Here is a 14,013-nt window from a genome sequence, read left to right as displayed (position 1 = left end):
GAATACAACTTGGTTTTATCTTTTCCAAATAGGCAAACAGTTATCCGGTATTATCTCTTGAATACTTTATAATTTTTCACTATTGTAAAATGCTGGCCTTATCATATATGAAGTCCTCTCCTCTTTGGGTCTCTCTCTGAACTCCTCTATTCTACTGATCTTTCCATTGCTTATGTCACATTGCTTTAATTACTATACTTTTATAGCAGATTTAAATATCTGATAGGGCTATTTCTTCATCACTTCTTTATTTACTTGATATTCTTTAATTTTCTACATGAATTTTGTAATCTGTGTCTTGTTCCATCAAAAAACATATTTGGACCAGGTGCGGTGGCTCACGCCTGTAATTTCAGCACTTGGGGAGGCTGAGGCAGATGGATTGTTTAAGTCTAGCAGTTCGAGACCAGCCTGGGCAACATGGTGAGACCCTGTCTCTACAAAAAATAAAATTTAGCTGGGTGTGGTGGTGCAAACTTGTGGTACCAGCTACTCAGGAGGCTGAGGCAGGAGGATCACCTGAGCCCAGGCAGCTCAAAGCTGCAGTATCTCACCATTGCAATCCAGCCTGGGCAGGGGAGCAAGACCCAGTCTCAAAAGAAAAGGGTATTTTTATTGGGATTGCGTTGTATTTATAAAATAAATTAAGGGAAACAAACACAACTATACAACTATACAGTGAAAATTTAAAAAATATGTATGCATTGCAATTTATTCAACTTTTAAAAATGTCTCTCTTTGGCTATTCATCACATAATTCTTACACCTTTACGTTTATTCCTAGTTTTTTTTTTTTTTTTTTTTTTTTTTTTACTGTTGTTACTGTGAATAAAATCTTTACTACATTTTCCTAACTAGTTGTAAAGAAAGTCATTGTAGGACAGCCATGATGTGTTGTGTATTAATTTGTATCTAGCCAGCTTAATGATTTTTTAACTTTACAATTGAATATCAGTTGATGCCTTTGAGCCTACAGGTATACAATCATACCATCTAAAATAAATGACATTTTTCTCTTGTTCTTTAATTTTTGTGACTTATTTCTTCTTTTCTTCTAATTACTTTGTTTAATTCTTCAAAAATTGTAGTAACTAATGTTAAGGTTGTGGGATGCTTATCTTGTTCCTGATATTAGTCAGAATGTATAGCTTCCCCATTACGCATGATGCAATTTGAGATTGAAGAAACATATTATATGTTGGAAATAATCTATCATTCCAGTTTTACAAAGGTTCCTTTTGAATCACTAATAAATATTAAACTTTATAATACGTCTTTTTGGCATCTATAATAATGATTAAATGGCTTATTTATTTTGACCTTTTAATTATGTTAATTATAGCAGATGTCCTAATACTGAAAATCCTTCTTTTGGAAAATCCCTCTGAGTCATGATGAAGTATTCTCTTAAGAAGTTGCTGTATTCTATTAACTGATTTGTTCTTTTTGTTGTTTTTGTTTTGTTTTTTGTTTTTTTTTTTGAGAGGGAGCCTCACTCTGATGCCCGGGCTAGAGTGCAGAGTCACAATCTCGGCTCACTGCAAGCACCGCCTCCCGGGTTCACGCCATTCTCCTGCCTCAGCCTCTCGAGTAGCTGGGACTACAGATGCCCGCCACCATGTCCTACTACTTTTTTGTATTTTTAGTAGAGACGGGGTTTCACCGTGTTGGCCAGGATGGTCTCGATCTCCTGACCTTGAGATCTGCCAGCCTCGGTCTCCAAAAGTGCTGGGATTACAGGGGTGACCCACCGGGCTGGCAAACTGATTTTTACCTTAACATTGATACCTACATGTAAGATGGGTTTGTATTTTTAAAGATGTATTCATCAGCTTTTATTTACTTTTTTTTTTTTTTCTTTTTTTCTTTTCCGAGACGGAGTCTCACTCTGTTGCCTAGGCTGGAGTGCAGCGGTGTGATCTCGGCTCACTGCAACTTCCGCCTCCCAGGTTCAAGGGGTTCTCCTGCATCAGCCTCCCAACTAGCTGAGATTACAGCCATGTGCCATCACACCGTACTAATTTTTGTATTTTTAGTAGAGATAGGGTTTCACCATGTTGGTCAGGCTGGTCTTGAACTCCTGATCTCAAATGATCCTCCTGCCTCTGCCTCCCAAAGTGCTGGGATTACAGGTGTGAGCCACCGCACCCAGGCTCATTTACTTTTTATTGTGTGTCAGTCCAGATTATCATCCGTAAGAAATAAAAACATATTCTGACTGATATCAGTGGAAAATAGATTCATGAAAGCATTTGGGAGGCTCACAGAACCTCTTGGAATGCTCAGAACTAAACCAGGAGGCTACATGCCCAAGAGCAATGTTCCAAAGACCTTCTACTGCATGGCGAAGAAGACAGCACAGTCGATTACCAGATGTGGCTTGTGCTGCCAATGCAAAGAACACGGACTCCCAACGGTACCACCACATCTGCTGCCCTTGCTATCTCTGGAAATCCAGAATAAATGCAACTAATTCTGCTGCTTGTTTTCAGAATTTATTTGGCATGAACCCTGGTTCTGGAAACACTGTCTTATAGTCTTTGGTGGGTACACAGTCTTGGGTCGGTACATACGATTGGAGGAGCTCTCCCCCAATTAGCATTCTTCAGAGAAACAGAGCCATTACTATGTATGTGTCTATCTACAATATATATAAATAGAAGATAATTTTTTTAATTTTTAAATTTTTATTTATTTATTTTTTAAATAAAGCTCTGTCGCCAGGCTGGAGTGCAGTGGTGCAATCTCAACACACTGCAACCTCCGCCTCCCAGGTTCAAGCGGTTCTCCTGCCTCAGCCTCCCAAGCGGGTGGGACTACAGGCAAGTGCCACTACGCCCAGCTAATTTTTGTATTTTTAGTAGAGACGGGGTTTCACCATATAGGCCAGGATTATCTCGATCTTTTGACCTCGTGATCCGCCAGCCTAGGCTTCCCAAAGTGCTGGGATTACAGACGTGAGCCACCTTGCCGGGCAGAAGAGAAAATTTATTATGAAATTGACTCACGCAACTATGGAGGCCGAAAAGTTCCATGATATGTCATCTTATATGTCTATAAGGCAGGAGAAGATAATTGTCCCAGCTCAAGAAGAGAGAGAGAATTTGCACTTCCTTCACCTTTCTATTTGACCCTAAACAGATTGAATCATGTTCGCACACACCGGTGATGGATCTTCTTTACTCAGATCACTGAGTCAAATGTTAATCTCTTCCAGAAACTCCCTCAAAGGCTCTCCAAGAAATAATGCACTCCCTCAAAGGCACTCCTAGGGATATCTGGTATCTTTTAGCCCAGTCAAGTTGACACATAAAATTAACCATCACAGTCCCTGTAATATGGTTATTATTTCCTACTTTTTGCATATTGATTTCTTCTCTCTGTTTTCCTCATTTTTTCCTATTAGTCTTTTTCTAACTTGGATTGAGTGTTTACATTAATGTATTTGAAATTGCTCTTTCTTTTTCTTGTGTTCCAAAGATTTTTGTATGCAATATTTATATAATTTTTATTTTCTAAATTTGTCAATTTTGATTTGATATGTTTTTTTCCCTTATTTCTACATTTTTTTAGTGGGCCAGAATGTTTATGTTGTTTGTATTATTACTTTAAAATTTTATTACATTTGGATTAGAGAATGTACAATAAACAGTTTGATAATTTATTGAACTTTATAATTTATTGATTTTTGTTAATTCTAGTATTTTATTATGAAAAAATTTGAACATACAGCAAAGAAGACAGAATATTACAGAGAACACCATACACCCAGCCTGTAGATTCTACCGTTAACATTTTACTATAGGTGCTTTTTCACATATCTATCAATCTAGTCATACATCTATCTATACATTAATTCATCTTATTTTTTCATGCATTTTAAAGTAAATTGTAAACATGAGTGAACTTTCCTCTAAATATTCAGCATGTATATCATTAGCTAGTATTCAGTACTTATTCAGATTTTTTTTTTCTTGTTTTGAGGTAAAATTTATATCTAATGAAATACAAAAATCTTAAAATTATACATTAGGTAAAATTTAAGAAATTCATATATTGGTGTACTGCACACCATATTAAGATATAAATGTTACCGTCTATCTTTGTTCCTGCTGCTATAACAAAATACCTTAGGCTGGGTAATTTATAAGCAGCAGGAATTTATTCCTCACAGTTCTGGAGGCTGGGAACTCCAAGATCAAGGTGCCAGCAGATTCATTGTCTGGTGAGGGTTGCTCTCAGTTCCCAAAATGGTGCTTTGTTGCTGTGTCCTCATGTGGCTCAAGCAAAAGTGCAAAACAAAGTCAAATAGCTCCCTCATACCTCTGTTAAAAGGTCATTATATCCATTTATGAGGGCTTGCCCTTATGGCTTAATCACCTCCTGAAGGCACTTAATCACTTCCTAAAGGTACCACCTTCTAATACTATCATTTTGGTAGTTAAGTTTTAACATATAAATTTTGGAGGGATCCATGTATGCAAGCCACAGTACCATCCCTTTAGAAAGTTCCCTCATGTCCCTTCCCAGTCAATCTCCACCTCTCACCCTCAGAGACATCCACCATTCTGATACTTTTCCACCATAGTTTAGTTTGCCTGTTCTCTAAATGGAATCTAAGAGTATTTGCTTTTTTTGTGTGTGACGTTTTTAGTCTGAGCATGTTTTGGAGATTAATTCATGTTGTTGCATGTATCAGAAATTGTTTCCTTCTTATTATTGAGAAGTAGTCCATTGTAGGAATATGACAAATTTCTTTATTTTCAGTTTGGGCTTTTTATTAATAATTTAGCTAGAAAACATTTTTATATAAATCTAGTTATGGATGTATGTTTTCATTTCTCTTGGGTTTTTGTCAGTTTTTACAAATAGTCCATTATCACTTGAAAAAGTTGTATTTTGTATTTGGTTACATTAGATGGTGCCTATATATTTTTAGCCTATTTATTATAGGTTAGAGTAAGTGTTATAGGTTGAATTATGTCCCCCACCCCTACCAAAAAAAAAAAAAAAGATATTGAAATTATAACCCCTAGTGCCTATGTATATTACCTTATTTGGGAATATGGTTTTTGAAGATGATCAAGTTAAGAAGAGGTCACTATTGTGGGCCCTAATTCAGAATGACTACTTCCTTACAACAAGATATAATTTAGAAGCAATGTTACACACAGAAAGAACACCATTTGAAGGCTGGAATTATGCTGCTATAAGCCAAGGAATGCTAAAGATTTCTAGCAAACCATGACGAGCTAGGAGGCAGACATGGAACAGGTTCTCCCTTCTAGCTATATGAAGGAATAAAACTATTGACACCTTTGTTTTTGACTTTTAACCACCAGAATTGTGACATAATAAATTTCTCTTGTTTAAGCCACCCAGTTTGTGGTACTTTGTTACAGTAGCCCTAGCAAATTAATATAGTAAGATAATTGAGCTTTCTTCATGTTGTTTTGTGTGTATTCATCCTTGTGTTACACTTGTTTTAATTTTGCTTCATACTTTTCATTACAATTTTATTTCATTATAAACATTCACATTTAGTGGATCTTTGTTTGTACTTGACTTCTATCACAATAAACTTTTCTTTTTTAAAATTTAATGCTTTTTTTGTCTTGCATTCCATTTTGACTGAAAATATCTTTTTCTTTGCATTTGCCTATCATGTCATTTCCTGTTCTTTTTTTTTAAATTTAATTTTTAAAATTTATTTATTTTTTTGAGATGGAGCATCGGTCTGTCCCCCAGTCTGGAGTGCATTGGCATGATCTTGGCTCAGTGGAACCTCTGCCTCTCAGGTTCAAGCGATTCTCCTGCCTCATCCTCCAGAGTAACTGGGACCACAGGTGCGCACCACCATGCCTGGCTAAATTTTGAACTTTTAGTAGAGACGGGGTTTTACCATGTTGGCCAGTCTGGCTGGTCTCAAACTCCTAACCTCAGGTGATCCACTCATCTTAGCCTCCCAAAGTGCTGGGATTGCAGGCATGAGCCCCAGCGCCCGACCTCTGTTCTCTTATTATTAGTCTTTCTCAATTGCTTTGTTTTATATGTGTTTTACATATTGAAAATAGATAGGTTTTGTTTTTGTGATCTAACAGAGGTTATACACCTTTTATTTAACTTTTTAACAAATGCACTTGGCTCTGAGAAATTTTGAAATTCGTTTTAATGGTTTCCAAAATTCTTTTGATTTCACATGACATTTTACAACTGAGTGATTCTAAGATCATGTGCTTGTGTTATTAGTACGTGGTGACAACAATTAATTACCTACTCTGAGAAATATAATGAGGAAGCATGGCTTTATTATCTATTAGCTGCCTCCCAGGACCAAAACATTCCTTGCTTATAAAGGTTTCACATGCCTGGTTAGCCATAAAATGTTTTGGCAGTTAAATATATGTATATAAATATTTAAAGTAATAAAATGCAAGAGGCCACATATAATGGAGTAAAACAATACAACAGGTTTGGCCATGTTTTTAGACCTCATGATACTTGACCTCTGACCAGCACAAGTTGTGATAGATTTTTGCCTCTTTTAAACTACTTTCACCCTTTACTTTTTGACATAACCCTCCATGGCTTTTTTAATTTATTTTGAGCATTTGTTTCCACTCATCTTTTTATGTTCATCTTCCTCTGTCCTATATTGTACTGGTCCAAATGTGATCTTAGCCCCTCTTTTCTCACTTTTTGTGCTCTTCCTCTAGACTCAATTATCAGCAGAGGGCTCAAATACTCACATCTCTACTAGACTTCTCCTCTGAGCTCCAAACTTGAATATCTAAAGGCCTATGTTTTCACCTGCATGTTTCAATGACACCTCAAACTTGGCATATCCAAAATGGAACTCATGATCTAAGCTCTCTCTGCGCTCTCCCTATTCACCTCACCAAATCTGCCTGCTTTGTTCCCCCCTTTCAGCAAATTATAGCACAATTCTTCTTTCGTGATTTTACTTCCTAAATATCTTTTGCATGTGTGTAATTTTTTTCTATCACCACTACCCTGGCTCAAACCATAATCTACTCGGACATATACCTTCTTGTCTTCTTCCTATTTATTACCCAAAGCAGCCAAAATGATCTTTTTCTTTTTTCTTTCTTTCTTTTTTTTTTTTTTTTTTTGAGATAATCTAGCACTGTGACCTAGGCTGGAGTGTAGTGGCATGATCTCGGCTCACTGCAACCTCTGCCTCCCAGGTTCAAGAGATTCTCCTGCCTCAGCCTCCCGAGTAGCTGGGATTACAGGTGCCTGCCACCACACTCAGCTAATTTTTGTATTTTTTTAGTAGAGACTGGGTTTCACTGTGTTGGCCAGGCTGGTCTCGATCTCCTTACCTCATGATCTGCCTGCCTCGGCCTCCCAAAGTGCTGGGATTACAAGTGTGAGCCACCATGTCTGGCAAATCTTTTTCAAATAAAATAAAATAAAATAAAATAAAAATTTGACAAGTCATTTTCTGGCTTGAAACCATTGCACGTCTGCAGATGCTCTTAGGATAAAGAAAAAAATTCTTTCTAAGCCTACCAGGCTTTGCATCATGTGTTCTCATCTAATTTCACCTCAGCTTCCTCTCTATTAGTCTTCTAGTTAGTACTTTTAGTTCTTAGAATGGAGCATTTACATGGACTCTTCTCTTTGCCTGCGTATTAGTCCTAACACTATTTATCTAACGAAGTTTATTCATTGTTCAGACCTCATAGAGTGTCACTTTGTCATAAATTCTTCCAAATATGACTTCTTATGTTACCCTATGTGTTTTCTTAATGGTTCCTAAGATGGTTGCATTTTTACACTTACTTACGGGATTATATGAATAAGATCAATCTCTCTAACTAGAATGATAGCTTCGTAAAGAGGACCCTGATGTTTTTGTTCACCATTTTATTCTTAATACAATGTGTATACTCCATGTAATGACTGAATGAACAATTGAATGATAAATGACTATGAGTTCCATTCATGTAGATATTAAACTGTCATACTGAAGCTTAATATCACAAATATGTCATCATAACCGTTAAACTTTCCACAGAATAATGGGCATTCTGAAAACATGAAGTATGTAAATTTACAACTACATATTTTTAGTTATTATGTGGATGAGGTTTCTTTGCATATAAAATATGATTTCTTTGAAAGGGAGTTAAATTGTAGTATCTCCTACTTGAAGATGACATCTATAGTAAGTACTATTAGAAGAGATGATTCACTGTAGTCAAATGATCTATATTCAGAAGTCCAGTCTTGAGAAATAAGTAAACAACCATGGTCTTTGAAAAGAAAATCTAACGATTTACACAATGCTGTGTATTTCCATTCTATTGACCTCATGTGGCATTAATCAGAATCAACAATTTTATGGTTCAGAAGTACGTCATTGCCATAATCATATTAACTTTGAAGCCAGCTTCAATGACAACATATGTCATAGTTGCGGCAAACATGGATATGCAGAAACACAAAGTGTGCAGTGAAAAGATTTAGGGAGATTATGTTCTAATTCTGGCTCCATCATTTTTAATTTCTTCAAGTGTCAGTCTTGTTTCCTTTAAGTTGGGGAAAATAATTTCTATCTTGTAGTGACATTGTTATTAAGTTGTAATCAAGTGCTTGGCCTGGGTTCTTTCTTATAGACCCAGTTTAGAGAAACCAGCGTTTTCAAAGCTTCACAGGTGGTTCTGCTGATTCACCAAACGTTTTCTCCTCTGCTGGGGCATTTCACTCCTTTTATAACTCCCATTAATGAGTGTCCCTGAGGAGCCAGATATTTTACTTTTATTACTCACAATAATTTTGTAAAGTTTTGTTGGTACACAAAAGTTAAATAATTTTTCTGAGTTCCCAGAGTGAGAAAGTTCAGAAGATAGGGAAAGAATCAAGTGTTGACAGACCTCAAAGCTCATTTTCTTTACTATTCTATGTAGCAACGTCACCCCAATAATTGAAAAACCTATTCTTGGCAACTTGCTCAAGTTTTGTACCACATGTAGTTTCTAGGATAATATCTAAGAACCTGTCTGATCCTGGCAATAGAGAACATGGGGCTTTCTTTATGGATAAGTAGCATCAGATTCTGGGTGAAAGTCCAGGAATGAGTCTCACTCTTGACACGAGCTTTGCAGCTTTGGGCAAATCTATGAATTTGTCTGAGTCTTAGTTTGCTCAGTTGAAAAACATAGATAACACATGATTTTACAGGAATGCTGTCATGAGGTTTACAGTGATAATGAGCGAATATAATATGAAATGCTACATCTATATAAGTTGATGTCATATGGCTCTGTAAATCATGGAAATCTGTATATGGCTACCTCTGATTCATTTCATTTGGTAATTAAGGAGTAAAGCATTACCGTTAAGGTAAATTATAAATACAAAGCAATATGGCTCCTCATTTATGCTTTCATTTATTCAGGCATTATTCTGGTACAATAAGAGAAACGTGTTTGTGTGTGTGTGTTTGTGTGTGCTTTAATTAGCTGTCAGGCAGTTTTAACATTCTCTTACCAGTAAGCATTTCCTAGGGCTTTAGAAATAGGCTGGTTAAATAAGTCTTTATATTTTACAAATCATCATGTATCATTCTTTTCAGACAGCTAACTACAAACTAAGGCATAAGGATGACCAGAGGTCTTCATTAAACTTAAAATTTTGGTTGTGTGCTAAAATAATGAGACATTGATACATACTTTCTGGAAACATTAATTGTCCCTGAGATAAACAGAAACCACATCCTTCCTAGATAATGAATGGGGAAGGAAGTGAGCTGGGGAGGAGGGGATACTAGACGTTTTACATTAGCCAGTAACAAAAGTTAATACTAAATTTATGAGGAATTGAGGGAGGGGAATTCTTGATTAAAGTTGCCACCTTTCATGATATGTTAGGTTAAAAGACCAGAGTTTAGCAATCACAGATGGTTTAGATTTTTCAGAGGTTTCTTAAAGGTTTGAGGAGAGAGATCAACTGATCATTTTAGGCTGTATTTAATATTTCAAGTGTATAGTCTTGTCTCTATGTTAAATTGGCATTGCATTTTAAAAATTTGATGGATACAAGCAACCGAGAGAATCAAAGTTTTGAGTTCTCTATAAAAGCGTTGTTTTTCTGATCAGTTGCTACCATCCCCAAGAATCCAATGCTTTACAGGAAAATTTAGAGCTGTTGAAATTTTTTGAGAAATTTCCCTAAAATTCCAAATCTACTTACAAAGTCTAGAGGACAGAACTGATTAGAGGCAGGGAATCACTGGAACCCGAGAGGTGGAGGTTGCAGTGAGCCAAGATCGCGCCATTGCACTCCAGCCTGGGTGAGAAAAGCGAAACTCTGCCTCAGAAAACAAAAAAGAAAGAAAGAAAAAAAAAGAAAAATATTTGAAATATGATTTTTAAGATTTATCTAACTCAGCTGATAGGCACCAAATTTCCTGTGACTTAGTTTGTCCTCCCTTGAGAACTCAATGTAGTAAACCAGCTGGAATTCCCCACCCCCCGACCGCAGCTCAACGGCCTGAGTCTGGTTATTTTAATAACATTTTTATCTGAAGATAAAATTGTATGTAAAAATGTAGTTTTATATCAGAAATGATGACAGAGAAAAAGAGGCTGGTAAAGGAATGAAGGAAAATATCTTACATATACTGAAATGCTGATTGTTAAGGGATATAATATTGAACAGGGAAGCTGAATATGGACATTTTCCCTGTTGTGGCTTAAGTTTACATTAAAAGATTATAGCGCTGGGCGCGGTGGCTCACACCTGTAATCCCAGCACTTTGGGAGGCCGAGGCAGGTGGGTCATGAGGTCAGGAGTTCGAGACCAGCTAGTCAATATTGTGAAACCCCATCTCTACTAAAAATATAAAAAATTAACTGGGCATGGTGGTGCATGCCTGTAATCCCAGCTCCTTGGGAGGCTGAGGCAGGAGAATCACTTAAACCCCAGAGGCGGAGGTTGTAGTGAGCCGAGATCACACCACTGCACTCCAGCCTGGATGACACAGCGAGACTCCATTTCAAAAAAAAAAAAAAAATTATGATTGACTATAAAACATTTAGACTCTCATTAGTTTCACTATGCAATATTTATCAAATGCTCACCAATCTAGATCCTAACTTCTTAGACTATTCAATGTCTAAGAAAATACATCTTCCTTACAATTTCTTACATGATATTAATAAGATTAATTTAAACAAGCATTTCCATTGTGTCTGAGGATTAGAGTGAGTTTTATTGTGGCATATGTCAACTATGGGATAGGGAAACACTGGCTTCTCCTAGAAGCACTGATATAAAATTCAATTTTTAGTCAAGGTATGGTGTCCAAAGTGTACTGCATCAAAACACAGCTTTTTCAGAAAACAGCAACCCATTTTTGAAACACTCTAGACCAGGTTCTTATGGATGGGCAGTGAATAGTAAAGGAGAACTGAAAGGAATGCTATGTTTGAAAACCCTGGCTGCCTAGCAATTTACTGGAAAATCAGAAAGCAAAAAAATAAGGCTTTAATTCAAAGGTGGGCAATCTCTCAGGGTCTCAATACTCTGAGGAGGGAAGTGATATGGTGATATAATTCAGTGATATAGTTTGAATATATGTCCCCACCAAATCTCATGCTGAATTTTAATCCCCAATGTTGGAGGTGGGGCGTGGTGGGAAGTGTTTGGGTCATGGGGCCGGATCCTTCGTGGCATGGAGTTGGCCTCCTGAGAGTGAGTTCTCGCGAGATCTCGTGGTTTATATGTGTGTGGCACCTCTGCCCCTCTCTTGCTCTCTCTCTTGCATCATAAGACACTGGCTCCCACTTTGCCTTCTGCTATGGATAAAAGCTCCCTGAGGTCTCCCAGACGCCAAGCAGTTGCTGGCACCATGCATGTACAGCCTACAGTACCATGAGCCAATTATACCTCTTTTCTTTATAAATTACCCAGTCTCAGGTATTTATCTATGTTTAGTTAAAAAAAAAAAACTTGGGGGACAAGATTAGGAATAGATTACATTAAGAATGGATTAGTATCACATTCAACCATAGGTTGTAATTTTTTAACATTTTTCTGGCTTTAAATCTTGACTCCACCAGGTCACAAGTTGGTCACCTTGGACAAGTACCTTCTCCTTTTTTAGCCTTACTTTACTCGTTTAAGTTCTTCACCATAATCTTATGAAATAATTAACTATTAACTTAAAATTCCTTTTTATTTTTGTTTTTGCAAAATGAGCCTTCTTATAATGTTTTTAGTATTAAATGTCATGATGCATAAAAAATGCCTGATGCATAATGGGAAGTCAACGGATGGAAATACATGTTCTTTTCTCTCAAATACTATTTGACCTAGTCAGTTTGGTACTGAGGAGTAAAGAATGGGAGGAAGTAGCACATTCCATATTCTGAAGCTGGAATCTTTAAGACCAGTGTAGGTAAATGCATGAAATAGAAACTTCAAGAGATACTCTGCAGCAAAAAGGTGCTGCTCTGGTGAAATATTATAGTAGTTTGTATATCATCTCTTTAAGCTCAAATTTCCATACAACCCTGATTCTTGCCTTCATTTGTAGTCGTGTTTGTTTTATTTTCCCACAGCTATGGTCTAAATGTTTATGTTCCCCTGCTCCAAATTCATATGTTGAAATCAGATTTCCAATGTGATAGTATTTGGAGTTGGGGTCTTTGGCAGGTGATGAGGTCATGAGGCAGAGCCCTCATGATTGGGATTAATGCCTTTATTAAAGAAGCTCAAGCGATCCTCTTGGCCTTCCACCATGTGAAGGAATAGCAAGAAAGTGTCATCTAAACCATTACAAAATCACAGTGTGTCAGAGACTCTTTCAAGTGTTGGGGCTATATAAATGTAATGGTGGATTTGAAGTATTTTCAGAACTTCTGGAACAGGATGAATGACCTTTAGTGGAAAGTTGCAAATTCAGGGCAGGAGTTTTGGGTGGGGTAGGGGTTGGAGTTGCAGGAAACAGATTTGAGCATACAAAAGTGAGAGCAGCTTGGCTAAGGGGCACAAGCAAAATCAAGCCTCCGAGCCATTTGTGTCTCACTCAAAATTCAAATGATAGCAAAATATTAATATCCATAACATATAATAATTCCTAAATATAACCAAGATCAATAACTCAATAAACACACAGGCAAAATAAATACACATTTCACAAAATGAATACAAATGGCCCATATATATGTGAAAGAAAATGCTCTAACTCTTTAGTTATCAGGTATATGCAAATTACAAACCCAAAGCCATACCATTTTACATTCATCAGATTGTCAAAAATTAAAAAGTCAATGCCTTGAGAGCAAAGATGTGGAACTAATCTGTTTGGAATTATAGAATCTGAATTTGTGATTTTATTTCAATAAAAGCCACTAAAACATCAAAATAAATAAATGTTTTTAAAAACATACTGTTTGAAATAAACAGCTTTGAAAACATGCTATTCTTACATGCTATTCACTACACTGTTTTTGCCACTAGAGCAAGATCTATTTCTGTTTTGTTTTGTTTTATGTTTGTTTCTGCTGTTTTATCCTTAGCATTTGGTACAATCCGTACACATAGTGAGTGCTCAATAAATCTTCATCGAATGTGTAATTCACAAATATTAGCTTCAAATGAAAGAAGCCCAACTTTACACATTTTGAATGGTAATGTGGTACCTCTGTGAAGAGGTTTTTCAATAAGTCTGTATTTTTCCATTCTTATTTGAACCTGGTGACAGCATGGAAAGTGGAAAATTCCAAATCTTAGGAAACGTGTTTTTTAAAAAATCATTTGATTAATAAAATTGCATGCTTTTAATAATCTCAGTCAAAAATTTATTGTTATACTGACATGCTCTAGAAGTTCTTAATAACAGTTGATGGATTGAGACAAATCTTAATAACAGATTGTGGAAAGCAAATGGTTTTAATGTAGCTCTATGTAATCTCCCATATGTAATGTTCTGATTTATTCATTCTTGTATAATACATGCAGCATTGAACTATATCTCAC

Source organism: Papio anubis, chromosome 1 (assembly GCF_008728515.1).
Source record: "Papio anubis isolate 15944 chromosome 1, Panubis1.0, whole genome shotgun sequence".
NCBI classification, from domain to species: Eukaryota; Metazoa; Chordata; class Mammalia; order Primates; family Cercopithecidae; genus Papio; species Papio anubis.
This window is presented reverse-complemented; position numbering follows the sequence as displayed.